The 17,816-nt window shown below is 51.2% G+C and overlaps 1 long non-coding RNA gene across 2 annotated transcripts; it reads right to left on the bottom strand.

Moving 5' to 3' along the window:
• Positions 1-6,529: 6,529 nt before the first annotated feature.
• LOC142905921 (uncharacterized) lies at positions 6,530-16,461 on the bottom strand. Of its 2 annotated transcripts, XR_012929941.1 has the most exons (8): positions 16,249-16,461; positions 14,937-15,123; positions 13,372-13,473; positions 12,988-13,068; positions 11,973-12,082; positions 10,594-10,717; positions 9,056-9,126; positions 6,530-8,622 (listed from the first exon to the last, which is right to left on the bottom strand). It is a non-coding gene; the product is annotated as an uncharacterized LOC142905921 (long non-coding RNA). The 2 variants fall into 2 exon arrangements; XR_012929940.1 differs by having other exon boundaries at positions 14,937-16,456.
• Positions 16,462-17,816: the final 1,355 nt, after the last annotated feature.

The following is a 17,816-nucleotide window of genomic DNA, read 5'->3' on the forward strand; positions in this document are numbered from 1 at the left end:
AGTGTTATGGGTTTCGAGAAGTAGCTGTTTAATGGGTTTATGGGTTTCGATTGTTATAGGTTAAGTGGTTTAGAGGGTTAGGAGCTTAGAAGTTTCGGGGTGTTTCGGGGATAAGGCGTTTCATGGTTTATAGACTTCGAGGGTTTAGGGGTTGAGAGTGTTAGCGCTTGAGGGGATTCAAGGGTTAAGGGTTTAGATGGTTAGGGTTTTAAGGTTAAAGGGCTTTATAGTGTTAGGTGTTTAGAGGATTGGGCTATTAGTGGTGTAGGAGTTTAGAGGGTGAGGGGTTTAGCAGGTTAGGTGCCGAGAGGTTTACGGTTTTAGGGGTTGCGGAGTTTAGAGGGTTTGGTGTTTAGACAGTTAGAGTTTTGGGGGTTTATGGGTGGGGTTTTCGAGGGAGAGGTTTTTAGACAGTTAGGGTTTTAAGGGTAAGGTCGTTTAGAGGATTAGGTGTTTAGAATGTTAGAGTTTAGAAGATTTTGGGGTAAAGAGGGTTGGGGGTTTAGAGAGTTAGGTGTTTAGAGATGTATGGGTTTCGATTGTTAGAGGTTGAATGGTTTAGATGGTTAGGAGTTTAGGAGGTTATAATTGTATGTGTTTAGGGGTTTAGAGGTATGGGGGTTTTGAGGGTTAGGGGTTTATAGGGTAATGGGGTTTAGCGGTTTAGAGGGTTATGGGTTTTGGGATTTGGGAGTTTAGACGGTTTAACACCAAGACTTTGACAACTAATATTATCCATACTAAAGGTGTTTTGGATTTCTCTCCAACACTTAATGGCACTTTTTTATTGTCATGACAAACTTTACTAATTGGCTGTGTCGGGTGGTGTCTGGTTTAACGACACATTTATATTTACACGATCTAACCCGAAAATATATTTATTATGCGTTTAGAGGGTTAGGGGCTTAGAGTGTTATGTGTTTAGAGGGTTAGCGTTTTAGGGGTATAGGTGTTTTAAGGGTTAGGTGTCTTGAGGGTTAGTTCTTTAGAGGGTATGGGTGTTAAATGTAGATTTGAAGTTTTCGTGACTGCAGGGATCCATACTCTTTGGTTCTTTCGGTAAAGTCACATAGGTAGAAATAAAATAAAACAAATCGCGACGTTTTGATCGCAACACAAGCGATCTTCATCAGGTGGGGCAACCACAGCAAGAAATGCTGAAGTCGGCGGGAGAGCTGCCATGGCAAGAGGTTATATAGTTTAGAGAGGGGGGAAGAGGCAAGGGGACAGAGAGAAAAGGGGGGGGGTGTGGGGTAGGAACAGGGGGGGGCACGTAAGCGCTAGGGGAAGAGGACGTTAGGCTGGTGGGGGGACATGGGCGGGGCAGCAGTAAAACCGGCAGGTAATGATGGAAACAACAACACAAGTTAAGGCATTACCTGGTTGATAACATCCTTCCAGTGATTGTTTAATTTGTATCCATCTTCTCGGTTGAAGTTTTGTCTATACCCTGGAGTCTACAAACTGAGTTGTAACTTCGGCCGCAGTTTCGTTGGAGAAATAAAACGACACGTCTCGGACCGTGTTCGCGAACACAAGGCGGATCTGAAACATAGCAAACCAATACCTCTGCCGTAGTGGCCATTGTTATAACGCTGTGGGCTCGCATGATATTGTTATTTTCGGAGGCCAAGGACAAAACTTCAATCGAGAAGATGGATACAAATTAAACAATCACTGGAAGGATGTTATCAACCAGGTAATGCCTTAACTTGTGTTGTTGTTTCCATCATTACCTGCCGATTACTGCTAGCCCCGCCCACGTCCCCCCACCCCAGCCTCACGTCATCTTCTCCTAGCGCTCACGCGGCCCCCCTTCCTCTCCCTACCCCACACCCTCCCCTCTCTCTCTCCCCCCTTGCCTCCTCCCCCATCTCATACCTGTATAACCTCTTGCCACGGCAGCTCTCCCGCCGACTTCAGCATTTTCTTGCTGTGGTTGTCCCACCTGAAAATATCACTTATGTTGCGATCGAAACGTCGTGATTTGTTTAATTTTATTTAATTTATACCTACGTGACTTTACTGAAAGAACCAAAGAGTATGGATTCCTGCAGTCACGAAAGCTTCAAATAAAGATTAAAATAGTTTAGTTTAATTTGTTTATTTTTGAACAGTTTGTCTTTCCTGTCATTTTTTGTATTTTTTTAGTTATGTTCTGACCTGCCCGATTGGACAGCTGTGAAAACAGATTTTTGTAGCTCATCGATTTCATCCAGTGTAAATAAATATTCAGATTTTAATTTTATTGACCTCTGTGCGATTCTATGGATTTCTGAGTTTGTGGGCCTCTGTGAGTGTATGGGTCTCTGTCTGAGTCTATGGATCCCTGTGTCAGTATATAGGGTCGCCGTATGAGTCTGAGTGTCTGAAGGAATGTATGGGTCTCTGTTGGAGTCTATGGGTTTCTGGTTCTGGGTCTGAGTGGGAATCTATGGTTCTCTGAGTATGGTTGTTTGTGCGAGTCTTAAGTGCACAAACTGAACTTAAAAAGGGCATTGAGGGGTGCGGAATCCAAGTTGACTATTAAGCTCCCCGCAGTGCAAGCCAGCTCTCTAGTCGTGTCATCATACAGCTCCTGTAATTCTTTATAATAATAATTAGACTTACTCCAGGAAAGCCACGCTGAGTCATAGTAAGGTCCTGAATTTGGTTTTTATTGTAAGATCTTTTCAATCAATGAATAACGAATGCTTACACAAGTGGGGGGAAACCGGAGCACCCGGAGAAAACAAACGTATGTGAAGGGGCAGCAGGCAGCATTTTAAACCGTACAGGTGACGATGGCGATGATCCCACTTGCTATAATGCCTTCTCCTGGCCAGTCAGATGCTTTCTCCTGGCCAGCCAGGAGAAGGCACCTCAATGTCCACGGGAAGGGGGTTTCACAATATTTACTGTGTGATCCACCAACCCTTGCTGCCTTCTACAGTGCTGGATCGCAGGCTTGCGTCACCACCTTCTGGCGAGTATTTGTAGTTATTATTTAAAGCTATATAGCACTCACAAGAACGACTCAAGAGGCGCGAGGAGCCACAGACATGCAGGAAGGAAGCCACGTGGTGAGCCAGCACCAACGATTGTCCAGGCTCTACGGTACTCTATGTATGGAGGCATTATTGGCTAATTAATAACGAGTGTTTGTACAAGTGGGGGAAATCGGAGCACCCAGAGAAAAGCCACGTGTGTGAAGGGGCAGCATTTTAAACCGTACAGGTGACGATGGCGATGAGTCCACTTGCTGTACTGCCTTCTCCTGGCGAGGCAGGTTATGCACCTCGACTTCCACGGGAAGAGGATTTCACAACATCATTGTGCGGTGATTTACGAACCCTCGCTGCCTTCCCCAGTGCTGGATTTCAGACGTGCACCACTAACATCAGGCGAATGATAACAACAACAATAACTATACTTATTACTTGGTAGCAACAGGCGAAAGAAAACAACAGGCAAATTATAACAGGCCAATTAAAACAGGCGAATGATAACAGGCAAATGAAAACAGGCGAATGATAATAGGCGAATGATAACAACAGGCGTATGTTTAGAACAGGCGAGTAATAACAACAACAATTATTATTTACACTTAGAACTTGATAACAACAATATTTATACTTATAACGTGATCAAGCAGGCCTCAGAGGTGCGAGGAACCACAGACAATCAGGAAGGAAGCCACTTGGTAAGCTGGCACCAACGATTGCCCAAGCTCTGTGACCCTATTGATACGTTTTTATCGACCAGATAGGGAGCGTTACGTGTGGGGGGGAAACCGCCCCCTTCGGTGCCTCCATGGTCCAATAGCTGGTCTTCTTGGCGCCACGGTCCCGAGCCCCCTAAAAGTTCCTCATGGAGCAAATCAACGGGTGGGCCATTGCCTTGTCAGGGCTCATTCATTGCTCCGGATCCCACCTGAAAATGCCAGGCGCAGATCCCCACATCATTAAAGCCACGGGTGCATTTATCCCAGATATAAACAATTGCAAACTATTTGACTATTTTTTTTTACTTTAACCAGGCAAGGCCCACTGAGCTATACAGCTCTCTTTCAGAAGCGGCCACACAATTACAGCTCAACAAATTGGCTTATTACGTGGACATTAGTAGCCAAATACTCTAAACATGTGCTAATAAATGTGGAGGGAAAACCCGGAGGATCCGGAGAAAAATACACGCGACCACGGGGAGATAGCATACAAACTCCAAATACAAAGGTGTCAGGGTAAGGATTTAATACACGACCTCCTGTATACCCTACAAAATAGTTAACATCTCGCCACCGTGGCGCCCAATTCTGATCACATGACATAGCAAAACGAACGTCGCGGTGCATAGCAATAATTCAATTGGGCAATTACTGAGCGTTCATAAACGTGAGGGGATACAGGAGTACCCAGAGAAAACCCACTCGTGCAAGGGGGCAACCCTCTATCCCATGCAGACAGAGATGGTGCTTATCCCACTTGCTGTACTGCCTTCTCCTGGCCAGCCAGGATATGCCACCTCAACACCCACTACACCATGAACTTTGTGAACCGAGTTTAAATTTCTGGCCACGGCGAACATCAGTGGCTATCTCCCTCTTCCTCTCTCGTCCCTGCTATTATCTCCCTCTTCTTCCCGCGTCCCTCCCACTATCTACCTCTCCAATCCGTCCCACCATCTCCCTCTTCCTCCCTCGTCCCTCCCACCATCTCCCACTTCCTCCCCAGTACCTTCCACTATCTCCCTCTTCCTCCCACTTGGCTCTACTAGTAATCTCCCTCTTCTCCCGTCCCTCGCACTATCTCCCTTTTCTTCCCCCATCCTTCCCACTATCTCCCTCTGCATCTCCAATCCCTCGCACTCTCTCCCTCTTCCTTCCTCTTCCTTCCCACTATCACCTTCTTACTCTAACCGATCTGCCTAATCCTCCCAAATAACTCCCAGTATCTCCCTCTACTTCCCCAGTCGCTCCAACTATCTCCCTCTTCATTCCCCTTTCCTGCCACTATCTCCCTCTTCCGCCCCCTTCCCTCCCACCATCTCCCTCTTCCTCTCCCGTCCCCCCCGCTATCTCCTTCTTTCTCTCACATCCCTCCCACCTCCTTACTCCCCCGTCCCTCCCACTATCTTCTCATCCTCCCCCATCCATCCCACGATCTTCCTCATCCTCTCCCGTACCTTCCGCACCTTCCTTATTTAACACCATCAGGTTCACAGACTCGCCCTCGCTTCTCCCAGTCAAATAGCCTAGCTTAGACACCCCCCACCATGTTACACTGACGGCATCGACCGAGACAGCCAACAACTATCCGGCCGCCCAATTATCTAGTGAAGACGGCAGCGACCAAGTCGGCAAAGACGACAGTGCCGACGAGACGACTCCACTTCCCAGAACGTGCAACCACGAGCTCTCGCTCTCCGCTGCTTTTATCCGACTCGGCCGCGCCTCCCTTCTCCAACCCACGAGCGGGTTCCAGTGTCTTCCAGGGAGGGTCTCTGTGATCCTTGCCCCAGTGCCTCCGCCCTGCTGACAAACCCGCATGAGGCTCACTGGCGTGTGTACTCCCCGTCCACCGCAGTTGCCGCTGCTGGACAACAACTATTACTCTACAGTTGTACTGCCCCTCTGTACCGTGCCCCCGAGCCATCAACACGGACTCACAGCATCAACACAGACGCACATGATCAACACAGACTCACAGCATCAACAGACTCACACGATCAACAGACTGACAGCATCAATACGGACTCACCATCAACACGGAAACAGGGTCAGTGAGCAAGATGGCGGATGAGTGCATACATGATGTGAGTGGTGGTGAGTTCAAGTTAAGCACCCAGTTTTAAATCTCATTTACTCCCACCATCACCACCACCACCACCCTACATACAACAGTCGGAAGTAAATGCCTACACACCCTACATACAATCGTCAGTAGTAGTGGGGAGAAGAGGGCATCAGTGGGGGCGAGGCATGAAGCGTTGAGAAGCCCTCAGATACTCCATAAAACCCCGAGTTTCATGGAGTATAATTTTCAGCATTACAGTTCCATTTTTTTTACGTTAACATATGTCTCGCCATATATTACACCGTATAGGTAACTAGATTGGGCGAGGGATGGTCTTTTTTGTTGAACAATCAATAAAGCTACGGTGTTGTACTGTGCCCGTATCCGTGTACGGTACTGTGCACTAAAGGAAGAAAAATGGAGCGGCTGAACCTCACTGCCTCCTTACCGGAGGCTGTAAACATCAAGTGACCTGAAAACTGCGATGGGACGTGAAAGACAACATGGAGAGACAAGAGGGCGCCACGTGTGTTCTTCCATGGCAGCAGCAGCATCATCGCAGGCAATGAGGTTCAAATGGGCACAGGAACTTTGAGGTGGACCCACGAGTGTTTGAGCCACAGCGGCGTGCAATCGGCGACCTCTATACGCTTGGCGCAATCCGCACCGTCATTTCACGGAGCCCTTGTCCACTCGACGAGTGCGACGACGCCGTCCCACCGTCATTCGGCGCCTCGTGGTGACATCACAACAGCAAAGCGACAGGTGTTGTTTATTCATTTCTTGAGGCAATTCGAGGGCCCGGTTACATCGCGTTGTGATACACGCACACACCGTCAACATATACTACACCGGTTATAAAAAAAAAGCAGGGGATAGAAAGGTGGGGGAGCGGACCCGACCACAGGTATTGTTTAAAAGACGTCAAGCGGACCGGGGGTTTTAAATGCAAGTCCATGCGGACACCAACATCCGAACGATTGTACCAATAAATCCTGAACCTTCTGGAAGATTTCAGCTCCCGCTGGTTTGGATCAGGGTGATGTTGGGGCAAATTCCATTAATTGGGAAAGGTGGCAATCTTGTGGGAATGTCCTCGCCAGAGAAGAAACTTGTCGCTTCCATGTTTTATTTTCATCCGACGTCCCATTAGCGAGATCCAGAGCGTGACGGACTCATATGGAGTCGGCCTCCTGTAATTTTTCTGGTCTTTCTCACCACAGGTGAAGGCAGAGCCACACATCAACGTGCCAATGGGGCCACGGTTGAAGTGGTGGGGCCACGGTTGAAGTGGCGGTGGCCACGGGTCATGTGGCCTCTATGTATTTTCCATGTTGAAGGCCGATTGCCCCAAACATTGCCCGTCATATGCAGTGTCACTGAATAATGTGTGAAACATACTGTAGCATATACAAAATTGTATTTTCTTCATACATTAAATACAAAAAACACAATAAACATGAAATGCGTATAGGACATTTATAACTCTCTCAATGACCAAACTTGTATTTTATGAACACACTTATACGAGCAAAATATGACAAAAGTGTTCCAGATTTCAGTTTCAATTGAGACTGAAATCCGGAATCATTACCCCCTACTGACAGACTAATAATACCCGCTCGCAGGCCAAGTGCTGATTCACCTTGGGGCCTCGCCTGGTATAGAGGTCGTGGGTTAAATCCCGACGCCTGTATATCTGGAGTTTGCATGTTCTCCCCGTGACCGCGTGGATTTTTCTCTGGGTCCTTCGGTTTTTCCCTCCACATTTAGAAACATGCGTTTAAAAGTATTTGGCTGCTATATATTTCTGCGTGACAAGCCACTTTATAGCGCTTTCATTTGTGGCCCGGTCGTTCCTGAAAGAGAGCTATACAGCTGAGTGGGCCTTACCTGGTAAAATAAAAAGAGATTAGTTTTGTTAGTTTATTTTGTGCCACAGGGGGACAGCTACAGGGGGGGGGTGCCCATTAAAATGGTCGAGATGAGATGCAACTTAAGGCGCTTGTGACTTCCCAAAAATATTATTTATGGCAGGTTTTCACATCTAAACATCCCGGGTGGCATTGAAGCCAAGAGCTCCCACCCTAGGTGAGTAGCTACGAGAGCGGTGCTGTGCACGGCGACACGCCACTTTCTCCATCTGCCTGACTTGGTATTTTCTTTTTTGTTACTTAAATAAATGTTAATGTTTCGTTTTGTGTACGCGTGTATGTACACCGTTTGGGGAGCGGTGGTGCAGCAGTTAGCGCACTACGAACTCAGCCATCTGAGTACGTGGTGTGGGGTGTGTATAACATCGCAAAACTGGGGAGGACAAAGGCAGCCAGACGTGGGGCTGGCCACACAACCACTTCTGTGCCATGCCGGCCATCATAGGTGCTACCCGTTAACAGCACTTGCCCCAGCAATCTGTTAACGGCGATACGGAGTACCTTTGTCTTTTTGTGCAATTGTGTGCTTCTGTGTGCGACGCATGCGACGATGTGCATGTTTGTGTTTGATAAATGTACATCCGCAATGTGTGTGTGACGCGTATGATGCGCGTGTGTGACGACGGTTGGAACAGCGATTCACGCACTGCCCTATCCACGCGGCGACCTCTCCTCAACGTCTCGAGCCTCGGCGGAGAGCGCCGCGAGGTTCGACTCCAACTCCGGCTTTCCAGGGACAAACCCCCCCCCCCAATGCCCCTCCCCCCAGGCCCATGGGGGGGGGGAAGTCGCTCCCCTCCCTCACTCCACGCTCAGGAACTTCCTCTTCTTCGCCGTGTTCATGTACGGTCGCCAAGGCCACTCCACCTCGGCGGTGGCCGCGTTGTCCAGCGTGCCCAGTTTAATCTCATAGACTGCGCGACACACAAAAGCAAAGATCCCCCCCATGCAGCCTTTAACAGACGGCGTGGGAAAAGCGCTGTTCGTGTGTTAGCATGTAGGAAAGCCAGCACGGCACACCAAGGGGTGGGTGTGGGTGGCCAGCATTACGTCCGATCATCTTTGAATTTACACATCGCATCCGGGGTGGGGGAATGCGAGTCGGGTCACGGTACAGCGAATGCGACCAGAGCAGCGACCCCACCGACTCAAGTTCCGATCCGCTCTACAAGTCACCCGCGGGCCACCTAGCCCGAGGCTAGACTCTTACATTCAGCCCATCATCCTCTCAGGGGTCGATAAAATTTACAACTACTTCGTAGGGAAGTCCACAAGGAATGTGGAATTTCCACCGCCTCTGCAGGGGTGTAAAGTGGAGACGAGTAACAATGTGTCAGGCAGACTTACGCTCCATCTCGAATCACGGTCCCACCTCCTTCAACTCGATGTCCTTGCCGTCGCGCTTGTAGACGTTGTGCCTGTTGGGAGGGGGGAAGGGGGGCACAGAAGTCACGGGAGGGGTCGCGGCAAGTCACACGGACGGCGCTGGACTCTCATTACGTGTCCTCGCAGACGTTTGCCAGTTAGAGGCCAGCGGCCACCCTGTTTAAAACTGCGGATGCATTAGCAAATGAACAACATTACGCGCCTTCAGCTTCAGAGATGGCGTTAAATAAAAACTCTGTGCTGTTGCTCGAAAACTAAAGTAAAACGAAACTATTTTTATTTTACCACTGAGCTATGTAGCTCTTTTTCACATAAAAATGTATAGCAGCAAAATACTCGAAATTCATGTTTCTAAATGTGTAGGGAAAAACCCGGAGGACCCGGAGAAAAATCAAAGTGACCAGGAGGAGAACATGCAAACTCCGAATATACAGGCGGACACACAGCACCTGGCCCAAAAGTCTGCTCACTCTTTCCCATTCCGAGACATCTGCAAGTTGCTGGGTGGTAGGTGTCACGTTCACCGCTGAATCTCGGTACGCGCGAGCGGCTCGGCGTTAATTTTATTTATAGAGGCGTAGCGCTGCTGTTTTTAAAAGGCGTTGCCCTCACCGCAGAGAACCGTAGTGACACGACCGGCACTCTATGGAACATAACTGTGCCACACGCCCTCCCGCATAGTCTTATGGGAGCAAAAGGTATGTCTTCAGGTCAGAAGACGTACTTGAGTTTTTCTTACGGTTCCGTTTCGACGACGTATATGTACATCATGGAAATGAGAAAGGGTTATAGCCTATACGAGGGATCTTTGTGCTTTGGGGATGGGGGAGGAAGATGTGGGTGAGACTGGCATGGTGCCCGCACGCACCCTCTTTCCGAGTCGCGACGTGAAGTTGTGCATCACGAGGTGTGGGAATGCCTCGGACATCATGTCCACGTCCGGATGTCGTGCCGCATCACCACGCTCGAGAGTGTCAAGTACACCGTGGCATCGTACCACGTGTCACATGAACAGCATGCCGGAAAGTTAGACACACCACAGGTGTCACACAGACTGTACTGGAGAGTTAAACAGACTGCCCTTCCATCTGCGGCATCATACCACATCACACCACATACACAGTTAAAACACCACAATTCCATGTCTGCAGCGTCATACTACACACCGCACATCGTACGCACAGCTAAATACACCTCCATCCCCGTCTGTTGCACCGCATCACACACGTCACACCATGCATCACACCGGGGAGCGGGAGCGGAGTGGCTATCTCATTACACTACAAATCCGGTGACCTGACTTCGATTTCCGGTGTGTCCAAGCATCGACAGTGGGGAGACAAAAGGGGCCAGATGCGGTAATGACCACACCACCCACCCCGCCGTGTGCCCTGCCGGCCTTCGTAGGTCGCTCGACAAACAGCATTTGCCCTGACAGCCTGTTAAAGGCTACACGGGGGAGCTTTGTCGACTGCGGTGCGTGCGTGTGCCTGGCATACCGCGGTGCTCATGCAGGACGATGAAGTCGTTGACGGCGTTGGCGCAGCACGCCCACACCAGCGCCTGCAGCTTGTGGCCTCCGTGGTTCATCGGCTGAGCGTTCGGCAGGATCAGCTTCATCTCCTGCGGTGGTGGTGGGAGGGTGGTGGTGGTGTGGTAACATGACAGCAAGCGGTCACACGCCGAATCCGCTCTTCCCACCGGCGTCCGTCCCGGCCACGCTGCTTTCGCCCCCCCCACTTCCCCGCCCCCCCACTGTATCCGACTCGGGTTGTGTTGTTTGTTTTTTCCATTGCGGAAGCCGAGCCGAGCCGTGCCGGTATACGGGGTCGCCAAACCCCGTGTTGGCACAACTGGGATGCACCATTGGAAAAACTTTACTATTTTTATTTTACCAGGTAAGGCCCACTGAGCTATGCAGCTCTTTTCCAGAAGCGACCTGGCCACAAATCATAGCTCAACTAAGTGGCTTATCGCCATGTGGAAATTTATAGCAGCCAAATACTCCTAAACGGACGTTGATTCTAAATGCGGAGGGAAAAACCGGAGGACCTGGAGAGAAATCCACGCGACTCCTCGGAAAGAGGCACGCAACTCCAAATATACAGCAGGCATCAGGGTCAGGATTGAACCTGCGACCTCCTGGATACCAGGTGAGGGAGTTAACATCTCGCCACAGTGGCGCCCCCAATGGTACATCTTTCCGTGACCACCGACCGTGCGTAGTGCTACAGTAGATACATTTTCGATGAATGGAAGGGATCGGTCATCGCGAAAAGGCGGACTGAATCGCGAGGAATGAAGTTGACAAAAGCTGCATGCACCAAACCAAAGTGTCCAACGCTCCACCACTTACGACCCCCCCCCCCCACACAGCCTCCACCTTTCATCAACAACCAGATTTCTTCTGGTTAACTCAACGGATGCGAGTTGTCTCACACTGCACAAGCCCGATGATTGGTCGACACGACTCGTGTGAGGTGCAAGGAACTGATTCTAAAGCCGATAGAGAACACGTGTGTGTGTGCGGTAATTTAGCAGTTAGCATGCTGCCCCACAAACCTAGTGACCCGAGGTTTATTTCCGTTCATGGCCAACACCAGTGGCGATTATCTGAACTGGTCCTGGGCCTCCCCTAGATCAACTCAGCCTCAAACGAGTACCTAGTGCGGTGTTTAAACATCATTACCAGAGAGATAAAGGTGGCCAGTTGTGGTGCTAGCCACCTACACCCTCGCAAACAGCACCTGTCCCAAAAACCTGTTAAGGCTATATGGGGGACCTCTGTCTTTGCGCGCTTGTACACATGCAATACACGAGGACCCACATTCCTCGTGTGACCCCAAACCCTGTAGCCCCTGTGACCCCGTGCCCGCACCTTGATGAACTGCTTGAGGAGGGAGCTGGGGTCGCGTGAGGTCGTCGCCATGATGTGTGGGTCCTTCACGCCGGCTCAGCGGTACTCGTCATCCATGTGGCTGCTCACTCCTACTGACACGGGGAGCGGGGTGGATTGAAAGAGGTGGTAGATGGGGCAGGGGGGACGGAGAGGGTAGGTTATCATTTGCCATACTTCACCGTGCAGGTGAGTGAAGGTGTGTGTGTGGGTGGATGGATGGAAGGAGCGACCAGGAATGGTTGAGAATATCACTCTGCAGTGATCGCGTTGATTTTGTGTAGCGAGCTGAGCAATAATGAGACCTGGATGAGTCCCAATTGCAAGAGTGGGTGGGTGATATGGCAGGTGAGTGGGTAAATTGAGTAAAATGATAAGTGAGTGAATGAGTGCGTCAGTGCATGTTAAACCTCTTTGTTACAGCACGTAGCCAACCGTGGTAATCGGAAGTGTGACAAACTAACCACAAAAAGTAGTTCTCAAGAAATGAGTTTGTCAATCTAGACGATGATTTAAAAGTGCAAAGCTCCAGTGGCTTCCTAATATTGTAAGGAAGACCGCTCCAGAAGGAAGACTGCTCCAGAAGCACACGTTATGTGGTGACCACGGCCTTCATTTGACATTCCACAAAAATTTACGCCAGCCATCACACACACACGGCCGACTCTTTTTCCACGTTCACGCCACGGGATTTTTCAAAGTCCACTTGGGAAGCAATCGCCGTGCAGTATTTACGGTCAACGCAACTGCGGCATTAAACCCATTAAACCGGTGGGGGGGGGGGGGTTGAGGGCCCGCCGTTCTCGAACCGCGAACCTCCGCGGCAAAACACGGTGCCACCGCTTGGCAGGAAGGACCGACGGCGAGCCGGGGATGCGCGCCGACTCGGCGTGTCTAGCGGGCGGAGACGCGCGACGCTTATCCCTCTGCCTCGGGAGTCTCGCGGGAAGGAAGAGAGAGATGCGAGGAGACGTGATGGTGAGGGATGTGAGATCACCCTCCCCTCCCTGGTCGAACTCCACGGCCTTCTGGAGTTCAAGCGCCTCCCACCGCAGGTCCGTAGGCAGCACCAGGTTTTCTTCGGTGACGACGTCAGGGGGACAGGGGGCAGTGGGTGGGGGGCGGGCAGGGGAGAATTAACAAGGAAGAAAAATCATGCGCACGCATGGATTCATTCGGAAACGCTTTCCAACGCGCGGTTGTCTTCTCGCCTGTATTGTCAGACCGTCTTGTCCCATCTTAGTCCGTCTTGCGTGTCTCATTGTCTCTAGATCCGTCTCTAGTCTGTCTTGCGTGTCTCAACGTCTCTAGTCTGTCTCGCTGTCTCTCGTCTGTCTTGTCGTCGCGAGCCCATCTCTAGATCCGTCTCGCCGCCCGTTACCATCGAGCGCCCTCTTGAGCTGCGCCTTCTCCTCTACGAGGACCTTCTTGGCCTCCTGCGCCTTGCGGTAGAGGTACTCGCCGTGCAGTTGCGCCTCCTCAGCTGCACCACCAAACAAAGACAAAGATCCCCCATGTAGCCTTCGACAGGACTGTCGGGTGCAAGTGCTGTTAACGAGCAGCACCTTTGATACACGAAGGGGGGTAGGTGGCCAGCACCACATCCGGCCGCCTTAATTTCCCCAGTGGCGATGTTTACACAACGCACCAGGTACTCATTTGAGGCTGAGTTGACCAAGGGGAGGCCCAGGAACGGAATCGTCAACAGTGTTGGCCGTGAGCGGGAATTGAACTCGGGTCGCTGGGTTAGTAGTGCAGCGTAGTGCTAATCGCGAGACGACCATAAACAACAACCGCCATTCGCCACGAAGTGGTGGAGATGTCACCACGGCGCTTGTGCCAGGCTACGTGCAGGTTAAGGCCACATGAAGCGTCGAACGCCCGCTGGCAGCAGGAGGTCACAGACAGACAGACCCAGGTTGCCATTGGTTGCTTGACTGAGATGACTGGCCGATGCACCACCTGTGCCCCCTACTGTGCTACACTACCGCTCCAACCTACACAAACTCTCTTGGGCTATACTCTTTGGTTCTTTCGGTAAAGTCACATAGGCATAAAATATAAAATAAATTAAATCACGACGTTTCGGGCACAACACAAGCGTCCATCATCAGGTGGGACAAACCACAGCAAGAAACAATTGCCGACGTGGGCAAAAGAGCTGCTGTAAACAAGAGACTATATAGGTAAGAGAAGGGGGGAGGATCAGGGAGGAGAGATAGAGAGGGGGGGTATGAGGGGAGTGCTGAAGAGAGCGGGGCTGGGAGTGGGAAGCTTAAGAAATTAGAGATGCAGAAAGTTAAGGCAACACCATAAAGCAGTTAAGGTTTTACCTGGTTAATAACATTCTTCCAATGATTACTCAATTTGTATCCATCTTCTCGGTTGAAGTTATGTCTGTGTTTATATATCTGGATGGCTTGATGAACAAACCTTTGATAGTAGCCCGAAGGTTTGCAGAGCGGCACCACGATACTCCTAGCGACGTCGTTGATTAATGTCTGTAATTAATATCGATGGTGAATCTCTGTAATTAATATCGATGATTCGATTTCACGAGAACAGATTCCACAAGAATCGATTCCACAACTATTTTAGTAAAGCGAAGTACGCGATTCGATTCAAACGTGTTCGTTCCGGTCTCATCAGAATCGGTATTGATTCTGTGCTGGAGGAATCCAATGAGCTATAAAGCTCTTTGATCAAAGATGTGCCAGTAGGGGGCACGGGGTCATAACGTCACAACAAACAATACAAAAACGATAGGAGTGCAAAGGGAATGGTAGCAAACCACTAAAAATAGATGAAATAAACCATATAAGTTCATACTCTTTGGTTCTTTCGGTAAGAAGTCTCGCTCTCCGTTCCACCCACTACAACTGGCGTCAGAAGTAGCCAAATAGTAAGATGAATCGCTATAATGGAGACGCGAAGAAAAACTCGTACCAGGGCTCCAGTGGAAGAGGAGGACGACTCAACACCACTGGGGTTGGCAGCCCCGGAAGGGGGAGGAGAAGCGACGACGGCCGAGCTGCTCACTGCCCGGCCGCCCGGCGGCTCACCACCGTCGGAGAGGGCGCTTCAGGTGGCTCACTCCCGCCTCGCCCAACTCCTGCACGCGGCGGCATCCATCCTCGACGAAATACATCGCGGGTTATAACCACAACAAATATAATCACAATCACTGCGACCATAATCGCCGTAACCACAAATATAATCATAACCACCAGCTACATAACCACAAGTATAAACACTACTGCCACAAATATAACCATAACCACCACAACCATAACAACCAACATAACCACCACAACAACCACAATGATGCTGATACACTCTCACACCATGTGGGTCCCCTTGTCTCCTTGTGTCTCCCTGTGGGTGAGTGGATGGGTTGGCGAGAGAGTCGGTGGGTTGGCAAGAGAGTCGGTGGGTTGGTGAGAGAGTGGGTGGGTGGCAGAGTGAGTGACCGGTGGCAGAGTGAGTGACCGGTGGCAGTGGGTGACCGGTGACTAAGTGGGTGGATGGCAGTGGGTGACCGGTGACCAAGTGGGTGGGTGGCAGTGGGTGACCGGTGACGAAGTGGGTGAGAGAGTGGGTGGCTGAGTGGGTGGCCGAGTGGGTGGCTGAGTGAATTGGTGAGTGGATGAGTGCCAGAGTGGGTGGGTGAATGGCTGAGTGGGTGGGTGAGAATCAGTATGTTTTTGCTGGAGGAATCCGATGAGCTATGAAGCTCTTTTTAATAGATGCCCAGAGAGTGGCTGAGTGGGTGGCTGAGTGAGTGTCGGTGGGTGTGAGTGGGAATGAAATCTAACCTGCACCTCTGCATTGCAAATCCAGCGAGCTAACGCCCTGCGTGTGGTGGGGTAAAGTGTGGGCATGGCCACTTTGCTCCAACACGTCCGGACCAGCGTGGAAGAGTAGACCAAATACCTCTATATAGCGGCCTCTAGTGGATGCCTTTTCCAGCAGCAGGCGATTCGCATCCACAACAAACCCGTCCCTCCAGGGATAAAAACACACGGCAGTCTGGGAGTGCCTCTCATCAGCTATGGCTCAACACGAGGGCCACTCTGGAGCCGGTTTCCACCGTCAGCGCCTCATCAGCAGCAGCAGCAGGGCCGGGCTCTGCTTGAAGCAGCGCCGTGAACTCAGCAGGCGTCTAGGACGTGACGGCTGTGGCCCAGGCGCCTCCTCCTCTGTCTCCCCCCACCACCGCCGCCACTGCTGATGTGTGCACACCGCGCGAGGTTCTCACCTTCAGGCTGAGTCGACGTAGAGGAGGCCCAGCGAGCCGCCGCTTCAGAAGCTTTCGCGAGCCACTGACGGTGGCCGTGAGCGGGAAACCAAATCAGCCGCTCGCCACCCACAATCCACAGCGCGCGCCGCCTCCACTCGCCCCCTGCCTGACTGTAAGTAGCAGCGGGGGGAGGGGGGTGGGCAATGGGGGCGTGAGGGGGGGGGGTTTGAGGGGGAGCATGGGCGGGGGTTGCCAGGGGGGGCAAGGGGGGTCGCGAGGGGGGGGATGCTTGGGGGGGGGGGTTGTGAAGGGGGAGGGGCAGGGGGGGAAAGAGGGAGCATGGGGGAGGAGCTTAGGTGAGGGGGAGGAGCTAATGGCTATTACACCACGCCGCGTCTCGCGCCACGTGCTTCCCCTGGCAGTTTGGCCGTTAGGCGTGGAACCGAGCTGTGGGTGAGTGGTGGCGGTGGTGGTGTGAGTCTTTCTATGTGAGTCTGTGTGTGAGTCTCTCTAAGTGAGTCTGTGTGTGAGTCTCTCTGTGTGAGTCTGTGTACGTGTGTCTGGGTCAGTGTGAGTCTGTGTGTAGCAGTGACCCGGTCTCAAATGAGTACCTGGTGCGATGCGTAAACATCGCCACTGGGGAGACAAAGGCGGTCGGGCGTGGTGCTAACCACCCACCCCTTCGTTTACCGTGCCGGCCTTCATACGTACTGCTTGCTAACAGCACTTGCCCCTACAGCCTGTTAAGGCTCTATGAGGATCGTTGTCTTTGGTGTCCTGTATTAGCAGGAGGAGGAGTGGTGGTGTTAATGTTGGTGGTATTAGTGGTGGTGGTGTTAGTGATGGTGGTGTTAGTGGTGGTGTTTGTGGTCTTAATAATGGTGGTGTTGGTGTTAGTGATGGTGGTGTTAGTGGTGGTGGTTGTTCGAGGTATTGTTGCTGGTGTTAGTGATGGTGGTGTTGGTGGTATTAGTGGTGGTCGTGTTAGTGATGGTGGTATTATTGGTGGTATTATTGGTGGTAGTGTTAGTGGTGGTGGTGGTAGTGGTGTTGGTGGTGGTGGAGTTGATGTTGGTGGTGGTGTTTTTAGGGTTCGTAGTGTTAGTGGTGGTGTTAGGAGTGGTGTTAGTGCTGGTGTTAGTTGTGGTGTTAGTTGAGGGGAGCGGTAGTGTAGCGGTTAACGTGCTGCGCTACAAACCTGGCGACCCGGGTTCGATTTCCGCTCACGGCCAACACCAGCAACGATTATCTGAACCGGTCCTGGGCCTCCCCTAGGTAGACTCAGCCTCAAATGAATACCTGGTACGATGTGTAAACATCGCCGCTAGGGAGACAAAGGCGGCCAGGCGTGGTGTTAGCCACCCACCCCCTCGTGTGCCATGCCGACCTTTATAGGTGCTCGCTAGCAGAAATTGCCCCTACAGTATATTCAGGCTATACGGGGGATCTGTCTTTGTTAGTGGTGGTGGTGTTAGTAGTGGTGTTAGTGGTGGTGCTAGTGGTGGTGTTTGTCGCGGTGTTGCTGGTGTCCGAACAAAGGAGCGACGCTCACAACAACGACCTTTGACCTGGGCGGCTGAAATGTA

The sequence above is a fragment of the Petromyzon marinus genome, chromosome 59 (genome assembly GCF_048934315.1).
Source record: "Petromyzon marinus isolate PM22_M1 ecotype Great Lakes invasive population chromosome 59, UKy_Petmar_22M1.pri1.0, whole genome shotgun sequence".
NCBI classification, from domain to species: domain Eukaryota; kingdom Metazoa; phylum Chordata; class Hyperoartia; order Petromyzontiformes; family Petromyzontidae; genus Petromyzon; species Petromyzon marinus.